This window comes from Leuresthes tenuis, unplaced genomic scaffold (genome assembly GCF_036924035.1).
Source record: "Leuresthes tenuis unplaced genomic scaffold, fLeuTen1.0.hap1 SCAF_1, whole genome shotgun sequence".
Lineage (NCBI taxonomy): Eukaryota > Metazoa > Chordata > Actinopteri > Atheriniformes > Atherinopsidae > Leuresthes > Leuresthes tenuis.
In genome coordinates, this window is record NW_027325355.1 from 2,079,299 (window position 1) to 2,096,886 (window position 17,588).

At 46.1% G+C, this 17,588-nt stretch overlaps 3 non-coding genes and 36 pseudogenes across 3 annotated transcripts; all 39 read right to left on the reverse strand.

Annotated features, from left to right (window-relative positions):
* Positions 1-259: 259 nt before the first annotated feature.
* On the reverse strand, positions 260-378 carry LOC140295401 (5S ribosomal RNA; annotated as a pseudogene).
* A 269-nt stretch (positions 379-647) lies between these two features.
* On the reverse strand, positions 648-766 carry LOC140312935 (5S ribosomal RNA; annotated as a pseudogene).
* Positions 767-1,035: 269 nt separating this feature from the next.
* On the reverse strand, positions 1,036-1,154 carry LOC140311548 (5S ribosomal RNA; annotated as a pseudogene).
* Positions 1,155-1,426: 272 nt separating this feature from the next.
* On the reverse strand, positions 1,427-1,545 carry LOC140301182 (5S ribosomal RNA; annotated as a pseudogene).
* Positions 1,546-1,814: 269 nt separating this feature from the next.
* Positions 1,815-1,933, reverse strand: LOC140275975 (5S ribosomal RNA; annotated as a pseudogene).
* Positions 1,934-2,202: 269 nt separating this feature from the next.
* On the reverse strand, positions 2,203-2,321 carry LOC140289449 (5S ribosomal RNA; annotated as a pseudogene).
* A 272-nt stretch (positions 2,322-2,593) lies between these two features.
* On the reverse strand, positions 2,594-2,712 carry LOC140314646 (5S ribosomal RNA; annotated as a pseudogene).
* Positions 2,713-2,981: 269 nt separating this feature from the next.
* LOC140296017 (5S ribosomal RNA) lies at positions 2,982-3,100 on the reverse strand (annotated as a pseudogene).
* A 656-nt stretch (positions 3,101-3,756) lies between these two features.
* LOC140293794 (5S ribosomal RNA) lies at positions 3,757-3,875 on the reverse strand (annotated as a pseudogene).
* Positions 3,876-4,147: 272 nt separating this feature from the next.
* On the reverse strand, positions 4,148-4,266 carry LOC140314653 (5S ribosomal RNA; annotated as a pseudogene).
* A 269-nt stretch (positions 4,267-4,535) lies between these two features.
* On the reverse strand, positions 4,536-4,654 carry LOC140296018 (5S ribosomal RNA; annotated as a pseudogene).
* A 656-nt stretch (positions 4,655-5,310) lies between these two features.
* LOC140294567 (5S ribosomal RNA) lies at positions 5,311-5,429 on the reverse strand (annotated as a pseudogene).
* Positions 5,430-5,698: 269 nt separating this feature from the next.
* On the reverse strand, positions 5,699-5,817 carry LOC140290699 (5S ribosomal RNA; annotated as a pseudogene).
* Positions 5,818-6,087: 270 nt separating this feature from the next.
* LOC140298821 (5S ribosomal RNA) lies at positions 6,088-6,206 on the reverse strand. Its single transcript, XR_011914426.1, has one exon. It is a non-coding gene; the product is annotated as a 5S ribosomal RNA (ribosomal RNA).
* A 269-nt stretch (positions 6,207-6,475) lies between these two features.
* Positions 6,476-6,594, reverse strand: LOC140288737 (5S ribosomal RNA; annotated as a pseudogene).
* Positions 6,595-6,863: 269 nt separating this feature from the next.
* On the reverse strand, positions 6,864-6,982 carry LOC140273483 (5S ribosomal RNA; annotated as a pseudogene).
* Positions 6,983-7,254: 272 nt separating this feature from the next.
* LOC140314665 (5S ribosomal RNA) lies at positions 7,255-7,373 on the reverse strand (annotated as a pseudogene).
* A 269-nt stretch (positions 7,374-7,642) lies between these two features.
* On the reverse strand, positions 7,643-7,761 carry LOC140296019 (5S ribosomal RNA; annotated as a pseudogene).
* Positions 7,762-8,417: 656 nt separating this feature from the next.
* On the reverse strand, positions 8,418-8,536 carry LOC140294568 (5S ribosomal RNA; annotated as a pseudogene).
* A 269-nt stretch (positions 8,537-8,805) lies between these two features.
* LOC140290701 (5S ribosomal RNA) lies at positions 8,806-8,924 on the reverse strand (annotated as a pseudogene).
* Positions 8,925-9,194: 270 nt separating this feature from the next.
* LOC140298822 (5S ribosomal RNA) lies at positions 9,195-9,313 on the reverse strand. Its single transcript, XR_011914427.1, has one exon. It is a non-coding gene; the product is annotated as a 5S ribosomal RNA (ribosomal RNA).
* Positions 9,314-9,582: 269 nt separating this feature from the next.
* On the reverse strand, positions 9,583-9,701 carry LOC140288738 (5S ribosomal RNA; annotated as a pseudogene).
* Positions 9,702-9,970: 269 nt separating this feature from the next.
* On the reverse strand, positions 9,971-10,089 carry LOC140273496 (5S ribosomal RNA; annotated as a pseudogene).
* A 269-nt stretch (positions 10,090-10,358) lies between these two features.
* Positions 10,359-10,477, reverse strand: LOC140310178 (5S ribosomal RNA; annotated as a pseudogene).
* A 269-nt stretch (positions 10,478-10,746) lies between these two features.
* LOC140271920 (5S ribosomal RNA) lies at positions 10,747-10,865 on the reverse strand (annotated as a pseudogene).
* A 657-nt stretch (positions 10,866-11,522) lies between these two features.
* Positions 11,523-11,641, reverse strand: LOC140289283 (5S ribosomal RNA; annotated as a pseudogene).
* A 272-nt stretch (positions 11,642-11,913) lies between these two features.
* LOC140278394 (5S ribosomal RNA) lies at positions 11,914-12,032 on the reverse strand (annotated as a pseudogene).
* A 269-nt stretch (positions 12,033-12,301) lies between these two features.
* Positions 12,302-12,420, reverse strand: LOC140312875 (5S ribosomal RNA; annotated as a pseudogene).
* A 269-nt stretch (positions 12,421-12,689) lies between these two features.
* LOC140271928 (5S ribosomal RNA) lies at positions 12,690-12,808 on the reverse strand (annotated as a pseudogene).
* A 269-nt stretch (positions 12,809-13,077) lies between these two features.
* Positions 13,078-13,196, reverse strand: LOC140271633 (5S ribosomal RNA; annotated as a pseudogene).
* A 657-nt stretch (positions 13,197-13,853) lies between these two features.
* Positions 13,854-13,972, reverse strand: LOC140293168 (5S ribosomal RNA; annotated as a pseudogene).
* A 272-nt stretch (positions 13,973-14,244) lies between these two features.
* Positions 14,245-14,363, reverse strand: LOC140303392 (5S ribosomal RNA; annotated as a pseudogene).
* Positions 14,364-14,632: 269 nt separating this feature from the next.
* LOC140276634 (5S ribosomal RNA) lies at positions 14,633-14,751 on the reverse strand (annotated as a pseudogene).
* A 270-nt stretch (positions 14,752-15,021) lies between these two features.
* Positions 15,022-15,140, reverse strand: LOC140298458 (5S ribosomal RNA). Its single transcript, XR_011914103.1, has one exon. It is a non-coding gene; the product is annotated as a 5S ribosomal RNA (ribosomal RNA).
* Positions 15,141-15,409: 269 nt separating this feature from the next.
* On the reverse strand, positions 15,410-15,528 carry LOC140288739 (5S ribosomal RNA; annotated as a pseudogene).
* Positions 15,529-15,797: 269 nt separating this feature from the next.
* Positions 15,798-15,916, reverse strand: LOC140273502 (5S ribosomal RNA; annotated as a pseudogene).
* Positions 15,917-16,185: 269 nt separating this feature from the next.
* Positions 16,186-16,304, reverse strand: LOC140299378 (5S ribosomal RNA; annotated as a pseudogene).
* Positions 16,305-16,573: 269 nt separating this feature from the next.
* Positions 16,574-16,692, reverse strand: LOC140314583 (5S ribosomal RNA; annotated as a pseudogene).
* Positions 16,693-17,349: 657 nt separating this feature from the next.
* Positions 17,350-17,468, reverse strand: LOC140289284 (5S ribosomal RNA; annotated as a pseudogene).
* Positions 17,469-17,588: the final 120 nt, after the last annotated feature.

Here is a 17,588-nt window from a genome sequence, read left to right on the forward strand (position 1 = left end):
ACAAATGTGTATTATATAGGTACTGGAATCATACACTTCCTCTATGTAACCAGATAATTGCCGAGAAAGGCTGACTCTTAGTGGGCACATCTTCCTCCTTGATGTGATTATTCTCTGGAGCTGAAACTGAGACTCTCAGATCACTTCATGTCTGCCAACAAAGCAGCAGCAGCAGCTGAAGATGATCAACTTCCTCATGTGTCACAGGGTGATCAGACGTTGCAACAAAAGACATGCAGGTTGTAGAGAGAAGAGAAAAAGCTTACAGCAAATGGTATTTTCAAGCGGTCTCCCACCCAAGTACTAACCAGAACCAACCCTGCTTGGCTTCCGAGATCAGACGAGGTCAGGCATATTGAGGGTGGTGTGGCCGTAAGCAACAATGTCTGTGACAAATGTGCATTATATAAGTACAGGAATCATACGGTTCCTCTATGTAACCAGATAATTGCTGAGAAAGGCTGATGTGTAGTGGGCACATCATCTTCCCTGACGTGATTATTCTCTTCAGCTGAAACTGAGACTCTCAGATCACTTCGTGTCTTCCAACAAAGCAGCAGCAGCTGAAGATGACCAACTTCCTCATGTGTCACAGGGTGATCAGACGTTGCAACAAAAGACATGCAGGTTGTAGAGAGAAGAGAAAACGCTTACAGCACCTGGTATTCCCAAGCAGTCTCCCATTGAAGTACTAACCAGGCCCAACCCTCCTTAGCTTCCGAGATCAGACGAGGTCGGGCATATTCAGGGTGGTGTGGCCGTAAGGAACAATTTCTGTGACAAATGTGCATTATATAAGTACTGGAATCATACACTTCCTCTATGTAACCAGATAATTTCCGAGAAAGGCTCACTTGTTATGGGCACATCTTCTTCCCTGATGTGATCATTCTCTGCAGCTGAAACTGAGACTCTCAGATCACTTCGTGTCTGCCAACAAAGCAGCAGCAGCTGAAGATGACCAACTTCCTCATGTGTCACAGGGTGATCAGACGTTGCAACAAAAGACATGCAGGTGGTAGAGAGAAGAGAAAAAGCTTACAGCACCTGGTATTCCCAAGAGGTCTTCCATCCAAGTACTAACCAGGCCCAACCCTCCTTGGCTTCCAAGATCAGACGAGGTCGGGCATATTCAGGGTGGTGCGGCCGTAAGCAACAATAGCTGTGACAAATGTGCATTATATAGGTACTGGAATCATACACTTCTTCTATGTAACCAGATAATTGCAGAGAAAGGCTGACTTGTAGTGGGCACATCTTCTTCCCTGATGTGATTATTCTCTGCAGCTGAAACTGAGACTCTCAGATCACTTCGTGTCTAACAACAAAGAAGCAGCAGCTGCTGAAGATGACCAACTTCCTCATGTGTCACAGGATGATCAGACGTTGCAACAAAAGACATGCAGGTGGTAGAGAGAAGAGAAGAAGCTTACAGCACCTGGTATTCCCAAGTAGTCTCCCATCCAAGTACTAAGCAGGCTCAACCCTGCTTGGCTTCCGAGATCAGACGAGGTCGGGCATGTTCAGGGTGGTGTGGCCGTAAGCAACAATGTCTCTGACAAATGTGCATTATATAGGTACTGGAATCATACGGTTCCTCTATGCAACCAGATAATTGCCGAGAAAGGCTGATAAGTAGTGGGCACATCTTCTTCCCTGACGTGATTATTCTCTCGAGCTGAAACTGAGACTCTCAGATCACTTTGTGTCTGCCAACAAAGCAGCAGAAGCTGAAGATGACCAACTTCCTCATGTGTCACAGGGTGATCAGACATTGCAACAAAAGACATGCAGGTGGTAGAGAGAAGAGAAAAAGCTTACAACACCTGGTATTCCGAAGAGGTCTTCCATCCAAGTACAAACCAGGCCCAACCCTGCTTGGCTTCCGAGATCAGACGAGGTCGGGCATGTTCAGGGTTGTGTGGCCGTAAGCAACAATGTCTCTGACAAATGTGCATTATATAGGTACTGGAATCATACGGTTCCTCTATGCACCCAGATAATTGCAGAGAAAGGCTGATGTGTAGCGGGCATATCATCTTCTCTGATGTGATCATTCTCTGCAACTGAAACTGAGACTCTCAGATCACTTCGTGTCAGCCAACAAAGCAGCAGCAGCTGAAGATGACCAACTTCCTCATGTGTCACAGGGTGATCAGACGTTGCAACAAAAGACATGCAGGTGGTAGAGAGAAGAGAAAAAGCTTACAGCACCTGGTATTCCCAAGAGGTCTTCCATCCAAGTACTAACCACGCCCAACCCTCCTTGGCTTCCAAGATCAGACGAGGTCGGGCATATTCAGGGTGGTGCGGCCGTAAGCAACAATAGCTGTGACAAATGTGCATTATATAGGTACTGGAATCATACACTTCTTCTATGTAACCAGATAATTGCAGAGAAAGGCTGACTTGTAGTGGGCACATCTTCTTCCCTGATGTGATTATTCTCTGCAGCTGAAACTGAGACTCTCAGATCACTTCGTGTCTGCCAACAAAGAAGCAGCAGCTGCTGAAGATGACCAACTTCCTCATGTGTCACAGGATGATCAGACGTTGCAAGAAAAGACATGCAGGTGGTAGAGAGAAGAGAAGAAGCTTACAGCACCTGGTATTCCCAAGCAGTCTCCCATCCAAGTACTAAGCAGGTTCAACCCTGCTTGGCTTCCGAGATCAGACGAGGTCGGGCATGTTCAGGGTGGTGTGGCCGTAAGCAACAATGTCTCTGACAAATGTGCATTATATAGGTACTGGAATCATACGGTTCCTCTATGCAACCAGATAATTGCCGAGAAAGGCTGATGTGTAGCGGGCATATCATCTTCTCTGATGTGATCATTCTCTTCAGCTGAAACTGAGACTCTCAGATCACTTCGTGTCTGCCAACAAAGCAGCAGAAGCTGAAGATGACCAACTTCCTCATGTGTCACAGGGTGATCAGACGTTGCAACAAAAGACATGCAGGTGGTAGAGAGAAGATAAAAAGCTTAAGGCACCTGGTATTCCCAAGCGGTCTACTATTCAAGCACTAACCAGGCGCAACCCTGCTTGGCTTCCGAGATCAGACGAGGTCGGGCTTATTCAGGGTGGTGTGGCCGTAAGCAACTATATCGGTGACAAATGTGCATTATATAGGTACTGGAATCATACACTTCCTCTGTGTAACCAGATAATTGCCGAAAAAGGCTGACTTGTAGTGGGTTCATCTTCCTCCTTGATGTGATTATTCTCTTCAGCTGAAACTGAGACTCTCAGATCACCTTGTGTCTATCAACAAAGCAGCAGCAGCTGAAGATGACCAACTTCTTCACGTGTCACAGGGTGATCAGACGTTGCAACAAAAGACATGCAGGTGGTAGAGAGAAGAGAAAAAGCTTACAGCACCTGGTATTCCCAAGCTGTCTCCCATCCAAGTACTAACCAGGTACAACCTTCTTGGTGTCCGAGATCAGACGAGGTCTGGCTTATTCAGGGTGGTGTGGCCGTAAGCAACAATGTCTCTGACAAATGTGCATTATATAGGTACTGGAATCATACGGTTCCTCTATGCACCCAGATAATTGCAGAGAAAGGCTGATGTGTAGCGGGCATATCATCTTCTCTGATGTGATCATTCTCTGCAACTGAAACTGAGACTCTCAGATCACTTCGTGTCAGCCAACAAAGCAGCAGCAGCTGAAGATGACCAACTTCCTCATGTGTCACAGGGTGATCAGACGTTGCAACAAAAGACATGCAGGTGGTAGAGAGAAGAGAAAAAGCTTACAGCACCTGGTATTCCCAAGAGGTCTTCCATCCAAGTACTAACCACGCCCAACCCTCCTTGGCTTCCAAGATCAGACAAGGTCGGGCATATTCAGGGTGGTGCGGCCGTAAGCAACAATAGCTGTGACAAATGTGCATTATATAGGTACTGGAATCATACACTTCTTCTATGTAACCAGATAATTGCAGAGAAAGGCTGACTTGTAGTGGGCACATCTTCTTCCCTGATGTGATTATTCTCTGCAGCTGAAACTGAGACTCTCAGATCACTTCGTGTCTGCCAACAAAGAAGCAGCAGCTGCTGAAGATGACCAACTTCCTCATGTGTCACAGGATGATCAGACGTTGCAAGAAAAGACATGCAGGTGGTAGAGAGAAGAGAAGAAGCTTACAGCACCTGGTATTCCCAAGCAGTCTCCCATCCAAGTACTAAGCAGGTTCAACCCTGCTTGGCTTCCGAGATCAGACGAGGTCGGGCATGTTCAGGGTGGTGTGGCCGTAAGCAACAATGTCTCTGACAAATGTGCATTATATAGGTACTGGAATCATACGGTTCCTCTATGCAACCAGATAATTGCCGAGAAAGGCTGATGTGTAGCGGGCATATCATCTTCTCTGATGTGATCATTCTCTTCAGCTGAAACTGAGACTCTCAGATCACTTCGTGTCTGCCAACAAAGCAGCAGAAGATGAAGATGACCAACTTCCTCATGTGTCACAGGGTGATCAGACGTTGCAACAAAAGACATGCAGGTGGTAGAGAGAAGATAAAAAGCTTAAGGCACCTGGTATTCCCAAGCGGTCTACTATTCAAGCACTAACCAGGCGCAACCCTGCTTGGCTTCCGAGATCAGACGAGGTCGGGCTTATTCAGGGTGGTGTGGCCGTAAGCAACTATATCGGTGACAAATGTGCATTATATAGGTACTGGAATCATACACTTCCTCTGTGTAACCAGATAATTGCCGAAAAAGGCTGACTTGTAGTGGGTTCATCTTCCTCCTTGATGTGATTATTCTCTTCAGCTGAAACTGAGACTCTCAGATCACCTTGTGTCTATCAACAAAGCAGCAGCAGCTGAAGATGACCAACTTCTTCACGTGTCACAGGGTGATCAGACGTTGCAACAAAAGACATGCAGGTGGTAGAGAGAAGAGAAAAAGCTTACAGCACCTGGTATTCCCAAGCTGTATCCCATCCAAGTACTAACCAGGTACAACCTTCTTGGTGTCCGAGATCAGACGAGGTCTGGCTTATTCAGGGTGGTGTGGCCGTAAGCAACAATGTCTCTGACAAATGTGCATTATATAGGTACTGGAATCATACGGTTCCTCTATGCAACCAGATAATTGCCGAGAAAGGCTGATGTGTAGCGGGCAAATCATCTTCTCTGATGTGATCATTCTCTGCAACTGAAACTGAGACTCTCAGATCACTTTGTGTCAGCCAACAAAGCAGGAGCAGCTGAAGATGACCAACTTCCTCATGTGTCACAGGGTGATCAGATGTTGCAACAAAAGACATGCAGGTTGTAGAGAGAAGAGAAAACACTTACAGCACCTGGTATTCCCAAGCAGTCTCCCATCCAAGTACTAAGCAGGCTCAACGCTGCTTGGCTTCCGAGATCAGACGAGGGCGGGTATGTTCAGGGTGGTGTGGCCGTAAGCAACAATGTGTCTGACAAAAGTGCATTATATTAGTACAGGAATCATACGGTTCCTCTATGTAACCAGATAATTGCTGAGAAAGGCTGATGTGTAGTGGGCACATCTTCTTCCCTGACGTGATTATTCTCTTCAGCTGAAACTGAGACTCTCAGATCACTTCGTGTCTTCCAACAAAGCAGCAGCAGCTGAAGATGACCAACTTCCTCATGTGTCACAGGGTGATCAGACGTTGCAACAAAAGACATGCAGGTTGTAGAGAGAAGAGAAAACGCTTACAGCACCTGGTATTCCCAAGCAGTCTCTCATCAAAGTACTAACCAGGCCCAACCCTCCTTGGCTTCTGAGATCAGACGAGGTCAGACATATTCAGGGTGGTTTGGCCGTAAGCAACAATCTCTGTGACAAATGTGCATTATATAGGCAATGGAATCATATGGTTCCTCTATGTAACAAGATAATTGCCAAAAAAAGGCTGATATATAGTGGGCACATCTTGTTCCCTGACGTGATAATTTTCTCCAGCTGAAAATGAGACTCTAAGATCACTTCGTGTCTGCCAACAAAGCAGCAGCAGCTGAAGATGACCAACTTCCTCATGTGTCACAGGGTGATCAGACGTTGCAACAAAAGACATGCAGGTGGTTGAGAGAAGAGAAAAAGCTTACAGCACCTGGTATTCCCAAGCGGTCTCCCATCCAAGTACTAACCAGGCCCAACCGTGCTTGGCTTCCAAGATCAGACGAGGTTGGGCATATTCAGGGTGGTGTGGCCGTAAGTAACAATGTCTGTGACAAATGTGCATTATATAGGTACTGGAATCATACGGTTCCTCTATGCAACCATATAATTGCCAAGAAAGGCTGATATGTAGTGGGCACATCTTGTTCCCTGACGTGATCATTTTCTCCAGCTGAAAATGAGACTCTAAGATCACTTCGTGTCTGCCAACAAAGCAGCAGAAAATGAAGATGACCAACTTCCTCATGTGTCACAGGGTGATCAGACGTTGCAACAAAAGACATGCAGGTGGTTGAGAGAAGAGAAAAAGCTTACATCACCTGATAATCCCAAGCGGTCTCCCATCCAAGTACTAACCAGGCCCAACCCTGCTTGGCTTCCGAGATCAGACGAGGTCAGGCATGTTCCGGGTGGTGTGGCCGTAAGCAGCAATGTCTCTGACAAATGTGCATTATATAGGTACTGGAATCATACAGTTCCTCTATGCAACCAGATAATTGCCGAGAAAAGCTGATGTGTAGCGGGTAAATCATCTTCTCTGATGTGATCATTCTCTGCAACTGAAACTGAGACTCTCAGATCACTTTGTGTCTGCCAACAAAGCAGCAGCAGCTGAAGATGACCAACTTCCTCATGTGTCACAGGGCGATCAGACGTTGCAACAAAAGACATGCAGGTGGTAGAGAGAAGAGAAAAAGCTTACAGCACCTGGTATTCCCAAGCGGTCTCTCATCAAAGTACTAACCAGGCCCAACCCTCCTTGGCTTCTGAGATCAAACGAGGTCAGACATATTCAGGGTGGTTTGGCCGTAAGCAACAATCTCTGTGACAAATGTGCATTATATAGGCAATGGAATCATATGGTTCCTCTATGTAACAAGATAATTGCCGAAAAAGGCTGATATATAGTGGGCACATCTTCCTCCTTGATGTGATTATTCTCTGCAGCTGAAACTGAGACTCTCAGATCACTTCGTGTCTGCCAACAAAGAAGCAGCAGCTGCTGAAGATGACCAACTTCCTCATGTGTCACAGGATGATCAGACGTTGCAAGAAAAGACATGCAGGTGGTAGAGAGAAGAGAAGAAGCTTACAGCACCTGGTATTCCCAAGCAGTCTCCCATCCAAGTACTAAGCAGGTTCAACCCTGCTTGGCTTCCGAGATCAGACGAGGTCGGGCATGTTCAGGGTGGTGTGGCCGTAAGCAACAATGTCTCTGACAAATGTGCATTATATAGGTACTGGAATCATACGGTTCCTCTATGCAACCAGATAATTGCCGAGAAAGGCTGATGTGTAGCGGGCATATCATCTTCTCTGATGTGATCATTCTCTTCAGCTGAAACTGAGACTCTCAGATCACTTCGTGTCTGCCAACAAAGCAGCAGAAGCTGAAGATGACCAACTTCCTCATGTGTCACAGGGTGATCAGACGTTGCAACAAAAGACATGCAGGTGGTAGAGAGAAGATAAAAAGCTTAAGGCACCTGGTATTCCCAAGCGGTCTACTATTCAAGCACTAACCAGGCGCAACCCTGCTTGGCTTCCGAGATCAGACGAGGTCGGGCTTATTCAGGGTGGTGTGGCCGTAAGCAACTATATCGGTGACAAATGTGCATTATATAGGTACTGGAATCATACACTTCCTCTGTGTAACCAGATAATTGCCGAAAAAGGCTGACTTGTAGTGGGTTCATCTTCCTCCTTGATGTGATTATTCTCTTCAGCTGAAACTGAGACTCTCAGATCACCTTGTGTCTATCAACAAAGCAGCAGCAGCTGAAGATGACCAACTTCTTCACGTGTCACAGGGTGATCAGACGTTGCAACAAAAGACATGCAGGTGGTAGAGAGAAGAGAAAAAGCTTACAGCACCTGGTATTCCCAAGCTGTCTCCCATCCAAGTACTAACCAGGTACAACCTTCTTGGTGTCCGAGATCAGACGAGGTCTGGCTTATTCAGGGTGGTGTGGCCGTAAGCAACAATGTCTCTGACAAATGTGCATTATATAGGTACTGGAATCATACGGTTCCTCTATGCAACCAGATAATTGCCGAGAAAGGCTGATGTGTAGCGGGCAAATCATCTTCTCTGATGTGATCATTCTCTGCAACTGAAACTGAGACTCTCAGATCACTTTGTGTCAGCCAACAAAGCAGGAGCAGCTGAAGATGACCAACTTCCTCATGTGTCACAGGGTGATCAGATGTTGCAACAAAAGACATGCAGGTTGTAGAGAGAAGAGAAAACACTTACAGCACCTGGTATTCCCAAGCAGTCTCCCATCCAAGTACTAAGCAGGCTCAACGCTGCTTGGCTTCCGAGATCAGACGAGGGCGGGTATGTTCAGGGTGGTGTGGCCGTAAGCAACAATGTGTCTGACAAAAGTGCATTATATTAGTACAGGAATCATACGGTTCCTCTATGTAACCAGATAATTGCTGAGAAAGGCTGATGTGTAGTGGGCACATCTTCTTCCCTGACGTGATTATTCTCTTCAGCTGAAACTGAGACTCTCAGATCACTTCGTGTCTTCCAACAAAGCAGCAGCAGCTGAAGATGACCAACTTCCTCATGTGTCACAGGGTGATCAGACGTTGCAACAAAAGACATGCAGGTTGTAGAGAGAAGAGAAAACGCTTACAGCACCTGGTATTCCCAAGCAGTCTCTCATCAAAGTACTAACCAGGCCCAACCCTCCTTGGCTTCTGAGATCAGACGAGGTCAGACATATTCAGGGTGGTTTGGCCGTAAGCAACAATCTCTGTGACAAATGTGCATTATATAGGCAATGGAATCATATGGTTCCTCTATGTAACAAGATAATTGCCAAAAAAAGGCTGATATATAGTGGGCACATCTTGTTCCCTGACGTGATAATTTTCTCCAGCTGAAAATGAGACTCTAAGATCACTTCGTGTCTGCCAACAAAGCAGCAGCAGCTGAAGATGACCAACTTCCTCATGTGTCACAGGGTGATCAGACGTTGCAACAAAAGACATGCAGGTGGTTGAGAGAAGAGAAAAAGCTTACAGCACCTGGTATTCCCAAGCGGTCTCCCATCCAAGTACTAACCAGGCCCAACCGTGCTTGGCTTCCAAGATCAGACGAGGTTGGGCATATTCAGGGTGGTGTGGCCGTAAGTAACAATGTCTGTGACAAATGTGCATTATATAGGTACTGGAATCATACGGTTCCTCTATGCAACCATATAATTGCCAAGAAAGGCTGATATGTAGTGGGCACATCTTGTTCCCTGACGTGATCATTTTCTCCAGCTGAAAATGAGACTCTAAGATCACTTCGTGTCTGCCAACAAAGCAGCAGAAAATGAAGATGACCAACTTCCTCATGTGTCACAGGGTGATCAGACGTTGCAACAAAAGACATGCAGGTGGTTGAGAGAAGAGAAAAAGCTTACATCACCTGATAATCCCAAGCGGTCTCCCATCCAAGTACTAACCAGGCCCAACCCTGCTTGGCTTCCGAGATCAGACGAGGTCAGGCATGTTCCGGGTGGTGTGGCCGTAAGCAGCAATGTCTCTGACAAATGTGCATTATATAGGTACTGGAATCATACGGTTCCTCTATGCAACCAGATAATTGCCGAGAAAAGCTGATGTGTAGCGGGTAAATCATCTTCTCTGATGTGATCATTCTCTGCAACTGAAACTGAGACTCTCAGATCACTTTGTGTCTGCCAACAAAGCAGCAGCAGCTGAAGATGACCAACTTCCTCATGTGTCACAGGGCGATCAGACGTTGCAACAAAAGACATGCAGGTGGTAGAGAGAAGAGAAAAAGCTTACAGCACCTGGTATTCCCAAGCGGTCTCTCATCAAAGTACTAACCAGGCCCAACCCTCCTTGGCTTCTGAGATCAAACGAGGTCAGACATATTCAGGGTGGTTTGGCCGTAAGCAACAATCTCTGTGACAAATGTGCATTATATAGGCAATGGAATCATTTGGTTCCTCTATGTAACAAGATAATTGCCGAAAAAGGCTGATTTATAGTGGGCACATCTTGTTCCCTGACGTGATAATTTTCTCCAGCTGAAAATGAGACTCTAAGATCACTTCGTGTCTGCCAACAAAGCAGCAGCAGCTGAAGATGACCAACTTCCTCATGTGTCACAGGGTGATCAGACGTTGCAACAAAAGACATGCAGGTGGTTGAGAGAAGAGAAAAAGCTTACAGCACCTGGTATTCCCAAGCGGTCTCCCATCCAAGTACTAACCAGGGCCAACCCTGCTTGGCTTCCAAGATCAGACGAGGTTGGGCATATTCCGGGTGGTGTGGCCGTAAGTAACAATGTTTGTGACAAATGTGCATTATATAGGTACTGGAATCATACGGTTCCTCTATGCAACCATATAATTGCCAAGAAAGGCTGATATGTAGTGGGCACATCTTGTTCCCTGACGTGATAATTTTCTCCAGCTGAAAATGAGACTTTAAGATCACTTCGTGTCTGCCAACAAAGCAGCAGAAAATGAAGATGACAAACTTCCTCATGTGTCACAGGGTGATCAGACGTTGCAACAAAAGACATGCAGGTGGTTGAGAGAAGAGAAAAAGCTTACAGCACCTGATAATCCCAAGCGGTCTCCCATCCAAGTACTAACCAGGCACAACCCTGCTTGGCTTTCGAGATCAGACGAGGTCGGGCATATTCAGGGTGGTGTGGCCGTAAGCAACAATGTCTCTGACAAATGTAAATTGTATAGGTACTGGAATCATACGTTTCCTCTATATAACCAGATAATTGCAGAGAAAGGCTGATAAATAGTGGACACATCTTCTTCCCTGACGTGATTATTCTCTCCAGCTGAAAATGAGACTCTCAGATCACTTCGTGTCTGCCAACAAAGCAGCAGCAGCTGAAGATGACCAACTTCCTCATGTGTCACAGGGCGATCAGACGTTGCAACAAAATACATGCAGGTGGTAGAGAGAAGAGAAAAAGATTACATCACCTGGTATTCCCAAGCGGTGTCCCATCAAAGTACTAACCAGAACCAGCCCTCCTTGGCTTCCGAGATCAGACAAGGTCAGACATATTCAGGGTGGTTTGTCCGTAAGTAACAATCTCTGTGACAAATGTGCATTATATAGGCAATGGAATCATACACTTCCTCTATGTAACCAGATAATTGCCGAGAAAGGCTGATATGTAGTGGGCACATCTTCTTCCCTGACGTGATAATTCTCTCCAGCTGAAAATGAGACTCTCAGATCACTTTGTGTCTGCCAACAAAGCAGCAGCAGCTGAAGATGACCAACTTCCTCATGTGTCACAGGGTGATCAGACGTTGCAACAAAAGACATGCAGGTGGTAGAGAGAAGAGAAAAAGCTTACAGCACCTGGTATTCCCAAGCAGTCTTCCATCCAAGTACTAACCAGGCCCAAACCTGCTTGACTTCCAAGATCAGACAAGGTCGGGCTTATTCAGGGTGGTGTGGCCGTAAGCAACAATATCTGTGACAAATGTGCATTATATAGGTACTGGAATCATACACTTCCTCTATGTAACCAGATAATTGCCCAGAAAGGCTGACTTGTAGTGGGCACATCTTCTTCCCTGATGTGATTATTCTCTGCAGCTGAAATTGACACTCTCAGATCACTTCGTGTCTGCCAACAAAGACGCAAAAGCAGCTGAAGATGACCAACTTCCTCATGTGTCACAGGAGGATCAGACGTTGCCACAAAAGACATGAAGGTGGTAGAGAGTAGAGAAGAAGCTTACAGCACCTGGTATTCCCAAGTGGTCTCCTATGCAAGTACTAACCAGGCCCAACCCTGCTTGGCTTCCAAGATCAGACGAGGTCAGGCATGTTCCGGGTGGTGTGGCCGTAAGCAGCAATGTCTCTGACAAATGTGCATTATATAGGTACTGGAATCATACGGTTCCTCTATGCAACCAGATAATTGCCGAGAAAGGCTGATGTGTAGCGGGTAAATCATCTTCTCTGATGTGATCATTCTCTGCAACTGAAACTGAGACTCTCAGATCACTTCATGTCTGCCAACAAAGCAGCAGCAGCTGAAGATGACCAACTTCCTCATGTGTCACAGGGTGATCAGACGTTGCAACAAAAGACATGCAGGTGGTTGAGAGAAGAGAAAAAGCTTACAGCACCTGGTATTCCCAAGCGGTCTCCCATCCAAGTACTAACCAGGCCCAACCCTCCTTGGCTTCCAAGATCAGACGAGGTTGGGCATATTCCGGGTGGTGTGGCCGTAAGTAACAATGTTTGTGACAAATGTGCATTATATAGGTACTGGAATCATACGGTTCCTCTATGCAACCATATAATTGCCAAGAAAGGCTGATATGTAGTGGGCACATCTTGTTCCCTGACGTGATAATTTTCTCCAGCTGAAAATGAGACTTTAAGATCACTTCGTGTCTGCCAACAAAGCAGCAGAAAATGAAGATGACCAACTTCCTCATGTGTCACAGGGTGATCAGACGTTGCAACAAAAGACATGCAGGTGGTTGAGAGAAGAGAAAAAGCTTACAGCACCTGATAATCCCAAGCGGTCTCCCATCCAAGTACTAACCAGGCACAACCCTGCTTGGCTTTCGAGATCAGACGAGGTCGGGCATATTCAGGGTGGTGTGGCCGTAAGCAACAATGTCTCTGACAAATGTAAATTGTATAGGTACTGGAATCATACGTTTCCTCTATATAACCAGATAATTGCAGAGAAAGGCTGATAAATAGTGGACACATCTTCTTCCCTGACGTGATTATTCTCTCCAGCTGAAAATGAGACTCTCAGATCACTTCGTGTCTGCCAACAAAGCAGCAGCAGCTGAAGATGACCAACTTCCTCATGTGTCACAGGGCGATCAGACCTTGCAACAAAATACATGCAGGTGGTAGAGAGAAGAGAAAAAGCTTACAGCACCTGGCATTCCCAAGGGGTCTCCCATTCAAGTACTAACCAGGCCCAACCCTGCTTGGGTTCCGAGATCAGTCGAGGTCAGGCATATTCAGGGTGGTGTGGCCGTAAGTAACAATGTCTGTGAAAAATGTGCATTATATAGGTACTGGAATAATACAGTTCCTCTATGTAACCAGATAATTGCAGAGAAAGGCTAACTTGTTGTGGGCACATCTTCTTCCTTGATGTGATTATTCTCTGCAGCTGAAACTGAGACTCTCAGATCACTTCGTGTCTGCTAACAAAGCAGCAGCAGCTGAAGATGACCAACTTCCTCATGTGTCACAGGGCGATCAGACATTGCAACAAAAGACATGTAGGTGGTAGAGAGAAGAGAAAAAGCTTACAGCACCTGGTATTCCCAAGCGGTGTCCCATCAAAGTACTAACCAGAACCAGCCCTCCTTGGCTTCCGAGATCAGACAAGGTCAGACATATTCAGGGTGGTTTGTCCGTAAGTAACAATCTCTGTGACAAATGTGCACTATATAGGCAATGGAATCATACACTTCCTCTATGTAACCAGATAATTGCCGAGAAAGGCTGATATGTAGTGGGCACATCTTCTTCCCTGACGTGATAATTCTCTCCAGCTGAAAATGAGACTCTCAGATCACTTTGTGTCTGCCAACAAAGCAGCAGCAGCTGAAGATGACCAACTTCCTCATGTGTCACAGGGTGATCAGACGTTGCAACAAAAGACATGCAGGTGGTAGAGAGAAGAGAAAAAGCTTACAGCACCTGGTATTCCCAAGCAGTCTCCCATCCAAGTACTAACGAGGCCCAAACCTGCTTGACTTCCAAGATCAGACAAGGTCGGGCTTATTCAGGGTGGTGTGGCCGTAAGCAACAATATCTGTGACAAATGTGCATTATATAGGCAATGGAATCATACACTTCCTCTATGTAACCAGATAATTGCCGAGAAAGGCTGACTTGTAGTGGGCACATCTTCTTCCCTGATGTGATTATTCTCTGCAGCTGAAATTGACACTCTCAGATCACTTCGTGTCTGCCAACAAAGACGCAGCAGCAGCTGAAGATGACCAACTTCCTCATGTGTCACAGGAGGATCAGACGTTGCCACAAAAGACATGAAGGTGGTAGAGAGTAGAGAAGAAGCTTACAGCACCTGGTATTCCCAAGTGGTCTCCCATGCAAGTACTAACCAGGCCCAACCCTGCTTGGCTTCCAAGATCAGACGAGGTCAGGCATGTTCCGGGTGGTGTGGCCGTAAGCAGCAATGTCTCTGACAAATGTGCATTATATAGGTACTGGAATCATACGGTTCCTCTATGCACCCAGATAATTGCAGAGAAAGGCTGATGTGTAGCGGGCATATCATCTTCTCTGATGTGATCATTCTCTGCAACTGAAACTGAGACTCTCAGATCACTTCGTGTCAGCCAACAAAGCAGCAGCAGCTGAAGATGACCAACTTCCTCATGTGTCACAGGGTGATCAGACGTTGCAACAAAAGACATGCAGGTGGTAGAGAGAAGAGAAAAAGCTTACAGCACCTGGTATTCCCAAGAGGTCTTCCATCCAAGTACTAACCACGCCCAACCCTCCTTGGCTTCCAAGATCAGACGAGGTCGGGCATATTCAGGGTGGTTTGGCCGTAAGCAACAATCTCTGTGACAAATGTGCATTATATAGGCAATGGAATCATATGGTTCCTCTATGTAACAAGATAATTGCCAAAAAAAGGCTGATATATAGTGGGCACATCTTGTTCCCTGACGTGATAATTTTCTCCAGCTGAAAATGAGACTCTAAGATCACTTCGTGTCTGCCAACAAAGCAGCAGCAGCTGAAGATGACCAACTTCCTCATGTGTCACAGGGTGATCAGACGTTGCAACAAAAGACATGCAGGTGGTTGAGAGAAGAGAAAAAGCTTACAGCACCTGGTATTCCCAAGAGGTCTCCCATCCAAGTACTAACCAGGCCCAACCGTGCTTGGCTTCCAAGATCAGACGAGGTTGGGCATATTCAGGGTGGTGTGGCCGTAAGTAACAATGTCTGTGACAAATGTGCATTATATAGGTACTGGAATCATACGGTTCCTCTATGCAACCATATAATTGCCAAGAAAGGCTGATATGTAGTGGGCACATCTTGTTCCCTGACGTGATCATTTTCTCCAGCTGAAAATGAGACTCTAAGATCACTTCGTGTCTGCCAACAAAGCAGCAGAAAATGAAGATGACCAACTTCCTCATGTGTCACAGGGTGATCAGACGTTGCAACAAAAGACATGCAGGTGGTTGAGAGAAGAGAAAAAGCTTACATCACCTGATAATCCCAAGCGGTCTCCCATCCAAGTACTAACCAGGCCCAACCCTGCTTGGCTTCCGAGATCAGACGAGGTCAGGCATGTTCCGGGTGGTGTGGCCGTAAGCAGCAATGTCTCTGACAAATGTGCATTATATAGGTACTGGAATCATACGGTTCCTCTATGCAACCAGATAATTGCCGAGAAAAGCTGATGTGTAGCGGGTAAATCATCTTCTCTGATGTGATCATTCTCTGCAACTGAAACTGAGACTCTCAGATCACTTTGTGTCTGCCAACAAAGCAGCAGCAGCTGAAGATGACCAACTTCCTCATGTGTCACAGGGCGATCAGACGTTGCAACAAAAGACATGCAGGTGGTAGAGAGAAGAGAAAAAGCTTACAGCACCTGGTATTCCCAAGCGGTCTCTCATCAAAGTACTAACCAGGCCCAACCCTCCTTGGCTTCTGAGATCAAACGAGGTCAGACATATTCAGGGTGGTTTGGCCGTAAGCAACAATCTCTGTGACAAATGTGCATTATATAGGCAATGGAATCATATGGTTCCTCTATGTAACAAGATAATTGCCGAAAAAGGCTGATATGTAGTGGGCACATCTTGTTCCCTGACGTGATAATTTTCTCCAGCTGAAAATGAGACTCTAAGATCACTTCGTGTCTGCCAACAAAGCAGCAGCAGCTGAAGATGACCAACTTCCTCATGTGTCACAGGGTGATCAGACGTTGCAACAAAAGACATGCAGGTGGTTGAGAGAAGAGAAAAAGCTTACAGCACCTGGTATTCCCAAGCGGTCTCCCACCCAAGTACTAACCAGGCCCAACCCTGCTTGGCTTCCAAGATCAGACGAGGTTGGGCATATTCCGGGTGGTGTGGCCGTAAGTAACAATGTTTGTGACAAATGTGCATTATATAGGTACTGGAATCATACGGTTCCTCTATGCAACCATATAATTGCCAAGAAAGGCTGATATGTAGTGGGCACATCTTGTTCCCTGACGTGATAATTTTCTCCAGCTGAAAATGAGACTTTAAGATCACTTCGTGTCTGCCAACAAAGCAGCAGAAAATGAAGATGACCAACTTCCTCATGTGTCACAGGGTGATCAGACGTTGCAACAAAAGACATGCAGGTGGTAGAGAGAAGAGAAAAAGCTTACAGCACCTGATAATCCCAAGCGGTCTCCCATCCAAGTACTAATCAGGCACAACCCTGCTTGGCTTTCGAGATCAGACGAGGTCGGGCATATTCAGGGTGGTGTGGCCGTAAGCAACAATGTCTCTGACAAATGTAAATTGTATAGGTACTGGAATCATACGTTTCCTCTATATAACCAGATAATTGCAGAGAAAGGCTGATAAATAGTGGACACATCTTCTTCCCTGACGTGATTATTCTCTCCAGCTGAAAATGAGACTCTCAGATCACTTCGTGTCTGCCAACAAAGCAGCAGCAGCTGAAGATGACCAACTTCCTCATGTGTCACAGGGCGATCAGACGTTGCAACAAAATACATGCAGGTGGTAGAGAGAAGAGAAAAAGATTACATCACCTGGTATTCCCAAGCGGTGTCCCATCAAAGTACTAACCAGAACCAGCCCTCCTTGGCTTCCGAGATCAGACAAGGTCAGACATATTCAGGGTGGTTTGTCCGTAAGTAACAATCTCTGTGACAAATGTGCATTATATAGGCAATGGAATCATACACTTCCTCTATGTAACCAGATAATTGCCGAGAAAGGCTGATATGTAGTGGGCACATCTTCTTCCCTGACGTGATAATTCTCTCCAGCTGAAAATGAGACTCTCAGATCACTTTGTGTCTGCCAACAAAGCAGCAGCAGCTGAAGATGACCAACTTCCTCATGTGTCACAGGGTGATCAGACGTTGCAACAAAAGACATGCAGGTGGTAGAGAGAAGAGAAAAAGCTTACAGCACCTGGTATTCCCAAGCAGTCTTCCATCCAAGTACTAACCAGGCCCAAACCTGCTTGACTTCCAAGATCAGACAAGGTCGGGCTTATTCAGGGTGGTGTGGCCGTAAGCAACAATATCTGTGACAAATGTGCATTATATAGGTACTGGAATCATACACTTCCTCTATGTAACCAGATAATTGCCCAGAAAGGCTGACTTGTAGTGGGCACATCTTCTTCCCTGATGTGA